Source organism: Canis aureus, chromosome 8 (genome assembly GCF_053574225.1).
Source record: "Canis aureus isolate CA01 chromosome 8, VMU_Caureus_v.1.0, whole genome shotgun sequence".
Taxonomy (NCBI): Eukaryota; Metazoa; Chordata; class Mammalia; order Carnivora; family Canidae; genus Canis; species Canis aureus.
Genome location: NC_135618.1, coordinates 56,090,514 through 56,102,714, shown reverse-complemented (window position 1 = coordinate 56,102,714; position 12,201 = coordinate 56,090,514).

Sequence of the window (12,201 nt, the reverse complement as noted above, 5' to 3'; positions counted from 1 at the left end):
GAGTAGCCAAGTGAAGAGCAGGGGAAATTATGTTCCAGGCAGTTGGGCTAGCATGTTCAAAAGATGGTACCTGATGAATTTGAGGGAATGAAAGAAGTGTATAATATGGAGTCAGTGCGGCTGATTCTTCATGCTTGAATATTATGTACAGAATATTATGTATAGTTTGGCCATGAATACTCTTCCAGAAAATATTTGAAGCCTATTAGTTTTTCGGAGGAACTGTATTGCCAAGTAATTCTCAAGCTTGATATGTAGCAACCTCTGAATACTAAACTTTGAAACAAGAAAATCCCTAAAAGATTCTTGAGCTCAACTGAGAGCTTGTCCTCCCTTATTCCACTTCACATGAGTCCAGGGAGAAAGATGGACCAAAGAGAATCTCCCAGAAAGAAGGGTGGTGGAAAGCAGGATATAAGGGAGTTCCTCCTTGCTTACTAGGAAACTTCTCCTATTCTCAGGAAAGAGAAAATTTTGTCATCCCTACTCAATTGGATTTGATAATTTCTATGAACCTTGACTGCTACGTGTACCTCCGTCTCTGCTTTTAAATGGAACTCTTATTCCAGGCCAGGACTGCTTATCTCCAAAATTTTTATTACATGACAAAAATAGATTCAATTTATTTCATCCCTTTTCAAGTTTAGCAGATGAACATAAATCCCAATTTATACAGATGACAAGAAGTGAAATTAGAGAAGTAGTCTATTGGTCATGAAGCTTCTAGTCACAGTTGACAGAAGCCCAACACCAAGCATATAAAACAAACAAAAGCAATCAATCAGTGCACGTGATTGCAAAGTAGATATGCTCATGGATCACTGGATCTAAGGTCTGCATCTTCATCTCAGCCCTGTCTTCCTCTAGCCTGGGCCACTCTTAGACTCGCTCTCTTCTCAGGTACCATGGCCTGCTTCTTTCCAGTTGAGCAATCCTAGAAGAAAGAGGGCACTTCTCCATCAGTAGTCACAGTAAGGGTCTTGGGGGAGGTTTCTCATTGTCCTGTTTTGTTCATAACCACTGCATTGTGGTAGCCAGGAAATGAGATTCACTGATTTTGGGGTCTGGACTATCTTTCTGTCCCTGGACACACAAGAAGGAAGATCAGCCTCACCTTAATTCATGTAGCCTGAGAGTGGGATAAAGGGCTGATTCTTCAGAGGAAATCAAGGTGCTGTTATCAGAAGAAGGATAAATAGATGATGGGATATATGGGATGATGGGATAGATGTCCAAGGTGCACTATAGATAAGAAGATACCAGATCACACAGGGTCTTTTAGCCATGTTAGATCATTCAACAGACTATCTCCTAAGATCTACTGGTTTGCTAGGTCCTGCTATAGCTCCTGAGGATACAGCAGTGAACAACACAGACTCTCTGCCCCGCAGAGACTTCCATTCTAGGTGAGAGAGACAGCCACCGATCATGTAACTAAACAACAAAGATTGCAGGTAGTGGTAAAATCTGTGAAGGATATAAAATTGGGTAATCTGATAGGATCTGACCATTGTTGGTGGTGGAGGAAGGACGACTGTCAGAATGGTCAGGAAGTGCATTTTGATGAAGTGACTAAGTTGAGTAAAGTCAGGGCTAGAGGAGTCAGCCCTAAAAGGATTAGGGAAAGTACCCCCAACAGAGGGATTATCAGGTACCCTAAAGTGAGCTCTAAAGTGAGCATGAATGTGGTTCTTTGAAGGACAGAAAGGATAGCGTGGTGGGAATCTCATGAACAAGAGGAAAAATCATAGCAAGTGAGGTCAAGGAGGTGGGGTGGGATCAGATTATGTAGTCCAGGGGCCAGGGTAAACAGGTATTCTTCACAGCATAAAGCCACTGCATGATTCCAGGCAGGGGAATAAGATGATCTGATCTATTCTTTGGAAATTTCACTCTGGCCATGGAGGGAGTAGACTCTATAAGGGCAAGAGTGAAGGTCTGGAGACAAATTAGGAGGCTATTGCTTTAATTCAGGCTAGAAGTATTGGCATCTCAGACTAGCGTTGCTAAGGACTATGACTTTTTCCTCTTAGAGTGAGTCTAAGAGTGGCCCAGGCTATAGGAAGACAGGGCTGAGATGAAGATGCAGACCTCAGATCCAGTGATCTGAGTTGGGCCACAGTGAGGAATTGAGATGTTTTAGCAGGGAATGATGTGATCAGGGTGTGTGTGTGTGTGTGTGTGTGTGTGGCATCAGAACCTTGGCCCTGCTCCATGGAATAGAAATTACAGCATAGACCAGCAAGATAACAAGAAAATAGCCGAGTCCTTTGTCCCCAAGCTTCTCCAGGACGTTTGCTCTCCTTCCCACCTTCTAGGTTGAGGTATGTGGAGGAAGAGCACTGTCTTTTCCCTCAAGATCTGACTAAGGTTATCAGACTCAGGATAGAGGCCTCCAAATGGTGTCCTGAACAAACTTTGCTAGGAAAACTGGGAGAAAGAGCCTTTGTTCTATCATCCTAAACAGGTTTTGGGGACAGAAGCACCGAATACTTGATTGGCGTCTGGCAGAAAGAATTAGTGGAGAGTATGGGTTTGGAGTCAGTTGAAACTTGGACTCAAGTTCTCATTGCATCACTTGCTTTGTGACCTTGAAAGAATTACTGAATACTGTGCCACACTTTCCTTGTAAATAAGATAATAGCACTTATATCTTTGGTCCATATGAGCTCCTTATTATATAATGAGGATTGTGTATGATAATACACATACAGGCTTAACACATACAGTGCCTGGCATATATGAAGTGCTCAATAAATGTCAGCTGTAGCTATAAATAAAACAATGATGCCAAAGAAGCCAGCCCTCTTAATGAGATTAGTTTTAATCTACTGCCTTCAGAATAACAAACGGTAACTATTACATGGTTAATCACTTTCCACGAAAATTCTGCACTAGGAAAGCAAAATGACCCAAGAGGCAGTTAAAGATTCAAAAAGCATCTTTATTGAGAGGTGAGATAAACACGTCAATAGATAACTAAGAGGCTTAATATCCCTTTGGACATCTTAGAATCTGGAACAGGATGTGGTTTAGGACTTTTCCTATGGCTTGCAATGTTGACCAAAGTCTTAAAGGCTGAAAACAAGAAGCATGAAATAATTCCTGTATCTGGGAATGGGAAGCCAAAGAGCTGCCAGGTAATTCCCCCAGGATCATGAAGAAATGGCCAGAGAGGTCCTGCAGTTCTGCCTCTGATAACTCCCATCTAGACTATATGGACTGAAGAGTGAGATTCAATGAGGTGGGGGAAATAGTGGGACCTGGAAGAGAAAGCTATTTTGGCTCTTTTTGTCCCATCTCCATGGTGGGGGAAGGGATGGCTCTCACATATCAATCCAGATGAGAAGAGTTTCAATCAACTCATTGGAGGGACTATGGATATGCAAGAGGGGACACTGACACCGCACTTCCTGGCCAGTACTTGCTGAGCTGCAGATGCTCTACACTGGCACCTGGAACTAAGTGTGGGCTGGAGCAGAGCACCAGTAGGGAGCACTTGAGAGAAATTGGCATGTGTTGAATGGTGTTGGTTCTTCCTGCCTGGAGAACTACGAAGGCAAGATGCTGGCTGGAGCCTCTCCATTACAGGGTGAAGAGAGAGGACACCCGAAAGGCAGCCTGGACAACCAGGGTGTGGTGTTGCAAAGATGCACTGAGCGCTGTACGGATACTGAGAAAAGTCCCTGAGCTCAAACTCTCTTCGTGGGACCATTCACACAAGAGATCAGCATTCGGGTGCCAGCAGCAGAGCATCACCAGCTACCACTCATGACACCGTCCAAGTAAGATGGCTTTTGGCTTTTGCTTCTTGCCCTCTGCCCTTCACCCCTTCCCAGTCCTCAGTCCCAGAGGAGCCAGCAACCAGAGAAAGAGGAAGAGCAGAGAAGGACGGCCCAACCTCCTCCTCTCACTGCAAGGGAGGCCCAGCACTCATGGCCAGGCTGGATCTGGAGAGAGCAAAAGGCTTTGTTTGGATTGAATGGGAGGTCGAAGTTTTGATGTTGATGGACTTGAACTTAAAAACACTTTCATTATGAAAAATTTTCAAACATGCATAAAAGTGGGGAGGAAAATATAATGAATGAGTGCCCCTGTACTACCCCCCACTGGTTGCAGCCATTACTGACATATGGCCCATCGTGTTTCATCTCTATGTTCCACTACTATCGCTCCTCCCTGGATTATTTTGAAGGAAGTCTCAGATATCATATTGTTTCTGGGTTGGGCTTTTGAATGCCTACGAGTGAGTCCTAATTCCAAAATTCAGGTTTTTTGTTTTTTTTTTAAGATTTATTTATTTATTCAAGAGAGAGAGAGAGAGAGGCAGAGACACAGGCAGAGGGAGAAGCAGGCTCCATGCAGGGAGCCCAATGCGGGACTCGATCCTGTGTCTCCAGGATCAGGCCCTGGGCTGAAGGTGGTGCTAAACTGTTGAGCCACCCAGGGATCCCCAAAATTCAGGTTCTTACCGTTGAAACTGACCAGAAGGCACTGGGTTCTGTCTGTTGTTTATTTTTACAATCTTTAGAACATAAAGTTTCATGGATGCAGACTTTTTCTACTTTATGCACCGCTCTATTCCCATGCTTATAGTAGCACACAGCTCATAGTAGGTAGTGGAAAATATTTGTTGAATAAATGAATGAATGATTATGTTTTCAAAATAATCCAGACTTCCTTTTTCCATAACCCGAGAGGTGCTCAGATTGAGGTAAAACATGAAATCTTATTTTGTCTTATGCAATTGGCTTACCTCATTCCTGGTGCAAATTTATTCAGTGAAATGTCCCACCTCGAAGGACAAACTCAAGGCATCATTTCTTCCAAGAAACAGTTTTCAAAATGGTTCCAATGGTATGGAGGTCGCCTCTCCTCAAGCCGTCTGTATTTTGGAGTTGTCTCCAGGAGAACCTGTAAATTGGTAGCTCGCTGGTCTGCTAATGTTTGGCTGTGCCCACCTGGTTTTACAATTTGCATTGCAGTGAATTGAATGTGGGCCCACGTTCCCGCCGGCAATTAGTTGGAAGAGAAGGGCATCTGCCCACTCCAATGAGGGGTACCTGCTTCAGCTTCCCCTAGATCCCAGCCTTCCCTGTGGTCCTCCACCTGCACCACTTCTAAGTCACTTGCCTGGCTCCAGTGAGACCCCTGGGTTAGAACAAAGCAGAGACACGGAAGGATGGAGTCCACCAGCACCCATCGATTTGCCCAATTGTATGATCTTGTCCATGAAACCAACCGGGCCCACTGCTGTTCTCTGGCTAATTTTTCAATTTTTCCCACCGTTTTGTATTTGCTCTTTTGATTCTTCTTTTGGAATCAGTTTTTTTGGCCATCTATACTATATATATTATACTGTCCTATAATATAAGCTATCTCATCCAAAATTTTCCAATTTCCTAGTCCATATGAAGTTATGCATAATATTATCTTGCTATTTTCATTGATTTTCCTAGATGGTAATTCTAATTTCTCTAATTCTTTAAAAAAGATTTTACTTGTTTATTTGAGAGAGGGTGTGCGTGAGAGAGCATGAGCTGGGTAAGGGGTAGAGAGAGAAGCAGACTCCCCACTGAGCATGAAGCCCAATGTGGGGCTCAATCCCAAGACTCTGGGATCATGACCTGAGCTGAAGGCAGACACCCAACCAACTGAGCCACCCAGGCACCCCATGATTTCTCTTACTCTTAATGGTATCTTGTCTCTCTTCTTCTTGATCAGATTAATGAAAGATTTCTTCCTTTCTTATTGACCCCCGATACCCACCAAAGATACACTTGAATTTAGTCTCATCCATATCATATTGGGTGTGAATATTTTAAAGTTTCAAATATATGGATGACAGCCTTCCATAATTGCCTGCACAGATTTACCTCTCTTTAAAAAATAAGTGAATCAAGGGCACCTGGGTGGCTCAGTGGTTGAGCATTTACCTTTGGCTCAGGTCGCGATCCTGGGGTCCTGAGATGGAGTCTCACATTGGGCTCCCCACAGGGAATCTGCTTCTCCCTCTGCCTATGTCTCTGCCTCTTTCTCTGTGTCTCTCATGAATAAATAAATAAAAATCTTAAAAATAAAGAAATAAACCCATAATCAGCTCAGCTGGTTAAGCATCTGATTCTTGGTTTTGGCTTGGGTTGTGGTCTCAGAGTCTTGAGATCAAGCCCCATGTGGGCTCTGCACTCAATGTGGAGTCTGCTTGGGGCTCTCTCTCCTTCTCTCCTTCGGGCCCTCCTTTCCTCCTCTAAAATAAATAAATAAATCTTTAAAAAATAAGTAAATCCATATATAACTATATATAATGTGTCTACATATACGTGTCTATATATATATATATATTTTTTTTTTAATGAGAATCCAGGAGATAGGAGGACCAGATAGATGCCTGTGATCAAGTTGCCTTCGTCCCCAGAAGTTTGTCTAGATTATTAGTTTCAATTAAGTTTTAAATTGCTTCATACTCCTTAATCAATCTGAAATTTACATTGATGTATAGTGCAAGATGAAAATTTAATTTTACTTTATTTATTCCTCCCCCCAAGTATTAATCAATTGTCCCACTGTCATTGAATATTTTTTCATCTTGCCTTTTTGTAGCTGATTTATTATCTAATAAATTTGGGTACATGAAAGATTGTCTCAGCACTATCTGCTCTATTTCATTGATCTGTGTTTTAGGACTTACATGTACTATGCTTTTTTCATCTTTGAAACTTTATAGTCCATTTTAGTATCTGTATTCACTGTGTCCCCTAATTATTCTCCACTTTCAAGTAGTTCTTGGCTCTTTTGGCTATTTATTTACCCGGTTGAATTTTAGAGTTACTCTGTCAAATTCTCCCCCTTCCCACCAAAGGAAAACAAATACAGCAAATACAAAATTAATTGTATGGGGATATTTATTAGGATTGCATCAAACCCATACATGTATTTAGGAAGAACCGACATTATGAAATAATCCTTTGATTCCATTCATCTGATCTTGTTTTAAATTCCCTGGATGACCTTTCTTCATATACATTCTGCATGCTTCTCATTCTGCTTATCCTCATTTTAAAAGGGAAGATATTGAGTGTTGCCCGAGGTCATGCAGGTAGTAAGCAGTGGAGGCTGGATTTGAACACACATCCATCTGATGGGGGAGCCTGCGCTCTTAACCACTACGCTACTTTATTTAGACTATATTATACTTGGAAAGAATGCTGGTAACTTTTCATCCAGATTTTCCAGTTTGCTAGCATAGAATTGCACATGGTACTCCTCACTTCCTTTTCTGACTCCTTGGTTCGGATGCTTATTATATTTAATATTCCTCCTCCTCTTCTCCTTTTTTTAATTATTGGAAACTATTATGGCTACCTTCTCCCTGCCATGCCCCTGGCCCACTCTCTTGTCCTGAATTCAGAACCTTGTCTTTTGGGCTCTTCCACATACTGTCTCATCGATCTCCTGTTGAGTCAATAGAGAGAACTATCACTCAGGATAGAGTGCCCTGGTCAGGCGGAGCGATTCAAGTCCTGGATCCCAGGGATCTGATGTTCAGTTCAGTTCAGGATTATTTAGTACAACTGGAGGCTCTTCAATTGACACCAAGTAGGGTTTCTCAGCCTACCTGTTGCCCCATTGGTTTGGTCCATGGAACAGTCAGAAATGCCACTTTTAAAAAACTAACCAGATCATGTCACTACACAATCAAAAAATGAAAGCTTCCAAATTTCCCATGTTTCTTAGAACAGACCTACATTCTTAACCTTGGCCAAGAAGGTCATGTGAGGTCTGGCCTCTCCTCCCTCTTTGTCCTCATCTGTTTTTTCTTGTTCACCTCAAAATTGGCTTCTTTATTTCATTTCTTGAAATGTGCCAAGTCCTTACCCAACCCTGGCTCCCCTCTGGGTATTTCTGCTGCTCAGGATGCTTTTTTTCCAGGGTCACATGATGTAGAGGCCATGTCACATTGCTCAAAGACCTCTTCCTTGAAAGCATCCCAAGCTGCTCCTTGGAGGCAGCTCTTTACTACCAGTCTCATCACTCTTCCTAGCAAGGGTCACAGTTGGCAATGCTGTTGTTTATCGACTTGCTTGCTTGTCTGTTTCCTTATCACCTGCCTGTTGCCCTGGAGTCTGCATGCACGAACCTCATCTGTGCTCTCTGCACAGCTTGTGGCACATCGTAGCTCAATACATACATGCTGGACCTGGGAATCCATGACAACCTGGTCTTGCTGCATCCTAACTGTGCGCCTCGGACAATTGAACTCCTTGAGCATAGTTCCAAATCTGAAAAGCTGACAATACCATGAAGGTGTAGAGAAAGAAAGGTAAGGAAGAAGGTGTAGAGAAAGGAAGGTGAAGAGAGAGAAAAAAAGAAATAATGTAGGTAAAGCCCTTAGTTTTCTATGTAATACATACAGAGTCCTCAAGAAGCACAAATTATCAACATCATCTTCATCATCTTCATCCCAATTACTTAAATTTAAAAGCACTGTCAAAGAAGCAAGTGGAGAGTTGCCCAGACAAGATTTTGTAGGATTAGAATCTATTCAGTTTGGAGTCAAATCATACAAGTCAAACAGCTCATTTCTATGTTTTTAATTTTTATTTTTTTTGCCAGGACCCAAAGATTGATGATTTTTTATAGGAACTAATGCACACTAACTGTTCCTAACATCGGTCATTTATTATTTTCTCTCATGGCTCTGAGAATTGACTTGGGACCAGCTATGTGGTGCCTATTCAGTGTTCCTCCCTGGTTGCCGTGAGTTGGTGGCCAGGGCTCCATGCATCCCAGAGGCTTCCCCAATCATGTGGCAATGCTGGCTGCGGACTGGGACCTCAGCAAGACTCTCAGAGGGAGCACTCATGCATGGCCTGGGCTTCCTCACAGCATGGCAGCTGGGTCCCAAGAGTGGAACATCCCAGGACGTGGAGCCAGGTGGAAGCTGGGTAGCTTTGTCTAGCCTAGCCTTGGGAATCACAAGGCATTACTTCCGCCACGTTCTATTTGTTAGAAACGGTTCAAATTAAGGGAGGGGAGCTAGTCTCTACCTTCTGATGGATGACTTATCAAAGAATTTGTGGACATGTTTCAGGCCACCAAACTAGTCATATTGAGAGGAAGCTGATGCATGGATCAGATGATTCTTTAATAATTGGGAGACATAAATACAGTTGTCAAGTGGCTCCAAACATTTGCGTCAGCTCTGTCTCCTGGTAGGGATTATGGCTATTACATTGGAGCGCTAGATTGACACCTACCAAGGTTCAAATTCTGGCTCTGCCACCATTAGCCTTGAGACTCCAGGCAAGTTTGTTAGACTCTCTGAAAAGCGGATGTGATAAAAGTATAAGCACGAGGAGCGTCGGCACACAGGAGATTCACTATCTTTACTATCACAGATGCTCCCACTAGGCAGAGGCACCCTCCTTCCAAAAGAGGGGGCAAGTGCAAGGGTCACCTTGCCCTCAGCCGGGTCCCTTGGGGACTTGAGTTCCATGCTCCTTACTGTTCATGCGGCTCTCAAGTGAGCCCCTCTGAAGGCTAGGTTCCAGGTGCTGGGGTGGGTGGGCATGGCAACAGCCCCGTCGCAGCCGGCGCGTGGCCAGGGACTCAGATTTGCCAGTGTGGGCGCAAACACTCTCTCCCCAGAAAAGCTGCTTGAAGGCATAGACTAGGGGAAGGGAAGGTTAAAAATAAAGAGTGGTCATGTTCGGTTTTGAAATTAAGGAAAGCCTGGACTCAAAGGCCCCTTGATTCTCTTGCTTTGGGAGGGGCAGGCTGTTGAGGTGGAGGCATCGGGGAGCTTCCTTTCTCTGAGTGGTAATTCATGGAAACATCTAGAACTAGGCGACCACACCTCCTGGCTCACAGCTGTGGTCTCATCTCAAGCATTAATGTTTCAGTTGCTTTTCAAGGTTTGTGAACTAGAAGCCCTCAACCTCATTTTGTTTGTCCTCCACGGAGATTTTAAATTTTAAAGTTTGAATGTTTTTGAATTGGGCAGTTGCTCTCCACTTATCCCCTATACTCCCTGTTATCTGTGTCCAGCCAGCTCGTTTACATCAAATATTTTCTTGGCTCTGATAGTCATCCAGGTGTGGTTTTCATCCCAATTCCTTTGGCTTTTCCTTTTTCTGCTCTCCCAATGCCAATAAAATGTACATGTATGAGGGGCACATGGCATTCCCAGATCTACACTCGGTACTAATCACCTGTAACCTCAGTTACTATCCTGGAAAGCCTGCAAGAGAAATTATCTCCACTCCATGGAGAAAGTAAACCAAGGATCAAAGGGGTTAACTGATTTACCCAAAATGACATGATTTATAAGAGTAGCAAAACTTGTATTTGAATCTAGATAGTAGAAATTAGGCATTAATTTTTAGTTGAAAGTGACAAGGAAATCTACTTCAAATTGGCTTAATTTAAGAAAAAAAAGTGATGTGATTGATTGGCTGAAATAAGATATGTCTGGGTCCAGGGGCTCAAACTCCATCTCTCAGTTCTGGTTTCCTCTATTTGGCATCACTTTCAGACCATCCCTATTGTTGCGGTGGCAAGACGGCTTCTAGCATATCTTAGCCAACAGCCTGCCCTCTCACCAACCCTAGTCAGAAAAGAGTTTTTTCCTCTGATAGGCTTTTTTTTTTTTTTTTTTTTTTATGCCCAGGACATGATAACTCAGGTAAAAATCAAATCCCATAATCATCTCAGAACCAGTCATGTTGGGTGTAGATCACAGCCTGCTGCTTGGGTGGATCGGCTCCTCCTGAACCCAGTGACTGAGAATGAGGGATGCAGAGTATCACGAGGAATGTTGGTATGTTCTTTCTAGAATGGAAAAATGTCCAATATATATGCTAGCAGAAACATTTATTGCCTTTCTCATAGGCTTCGGAGGTTTGAGAACCATCCAATAAGAGTAAATATGTAGATGGGGTGCCTGGGTGGCTGAGTTTGGTTGGGTGCCTGACTCTTGATTTTCAAATCTACTCATGATTTGGGGGTCGTGGGGTCGAGCCCCTGTCGGACGGACTCTGTGCTCAGTGGGGAGTCGGCTTGAGGATTCTCTCTCCTTCTGCCCCTCCCCCTGTTTGCTCAATGTCTCTCTCTAAAATAAATAAATAAATAAATAAATAAATAAATAAATAAATAAATATTTTTTAAAAAGAGTGGATACCCAAACACATTAGGTATTAGGGACTATGGCTCTGTACCTATAATCTTAGCATCCAGAAGGCAACTCCACAATATGAGCTTTTACAAGACACTTGTTGTTGGTATCTCCTAGAACCCATTCCCTCCACACCTTTTTTTAAAATTACACCATTCTTTTCTTCTGGAAAACCACCTATCTCCCCTGTAACCCAAAGGGACTGTCTCTTATCTCCTTATTATTCCAAGGATAAGCATGTGACCCAGGCTTTAAAAATCTAATATTTATCACCCTGGTGAAGATAATTAAATTAGAGATGGATATTCAAGCCAAGCCAGTAAAACGCAGTCCTAAAACTTTCATGGGGACTACTGGAATAAAATAAAGTCTAGGGGCACCTGAGTGACTCAATCGGGTAAGCTTCAGACTCTTGACTTCAGCTCTGGTCATGATCTCAGGGTCGTGAGATCGAGCCCCTTAAGCTGGGCATGGAGTCTACTTAAGATTTTCTGTTCCCCTCTCTTCCAGGCTGCCCCCATTCTCACTCTCTTAAAAAAAGTGGGGGAATAAATTCTCCTTTCACTCGTATTGCTAAGCAGCTCTGGAGATATTGACTGGAGCTTCTGGGGCACCAAGAAAATGAGCTATGGAGAAAGTCAGGTGAAGGTAGAGAGGCACAGCTTTCTGATATTGTATGAGTCCCCGGATCCATTTGTACCTGAAGCCAGACAACCCAAGGCTTATTTAGTTACCTAAGCAAAGACATTATGCCTCTTTCTTTTTCTTTTAGTTTTCTTCAGTTTGAGGTGGGTTTTGCCACTTACAAACCTAAGAACATCCAACATACAAGTGCAATACCCAGGTAGGAGTCACCCTCCAGGAGGAAACAAGGCAGAAGGACAGTCTTCATATTTAGCCAGAAGGAAGGAGAGGGCATGGGGTCCCCTTGTTTTAGAGTGTAGGGTGTCTGAAGGCTAGGCCTGTCGGGTATCAGAGAGACACCCTTAGTGAGGCTCTATCCTAAACCTTGACCCTTCAGACACTAC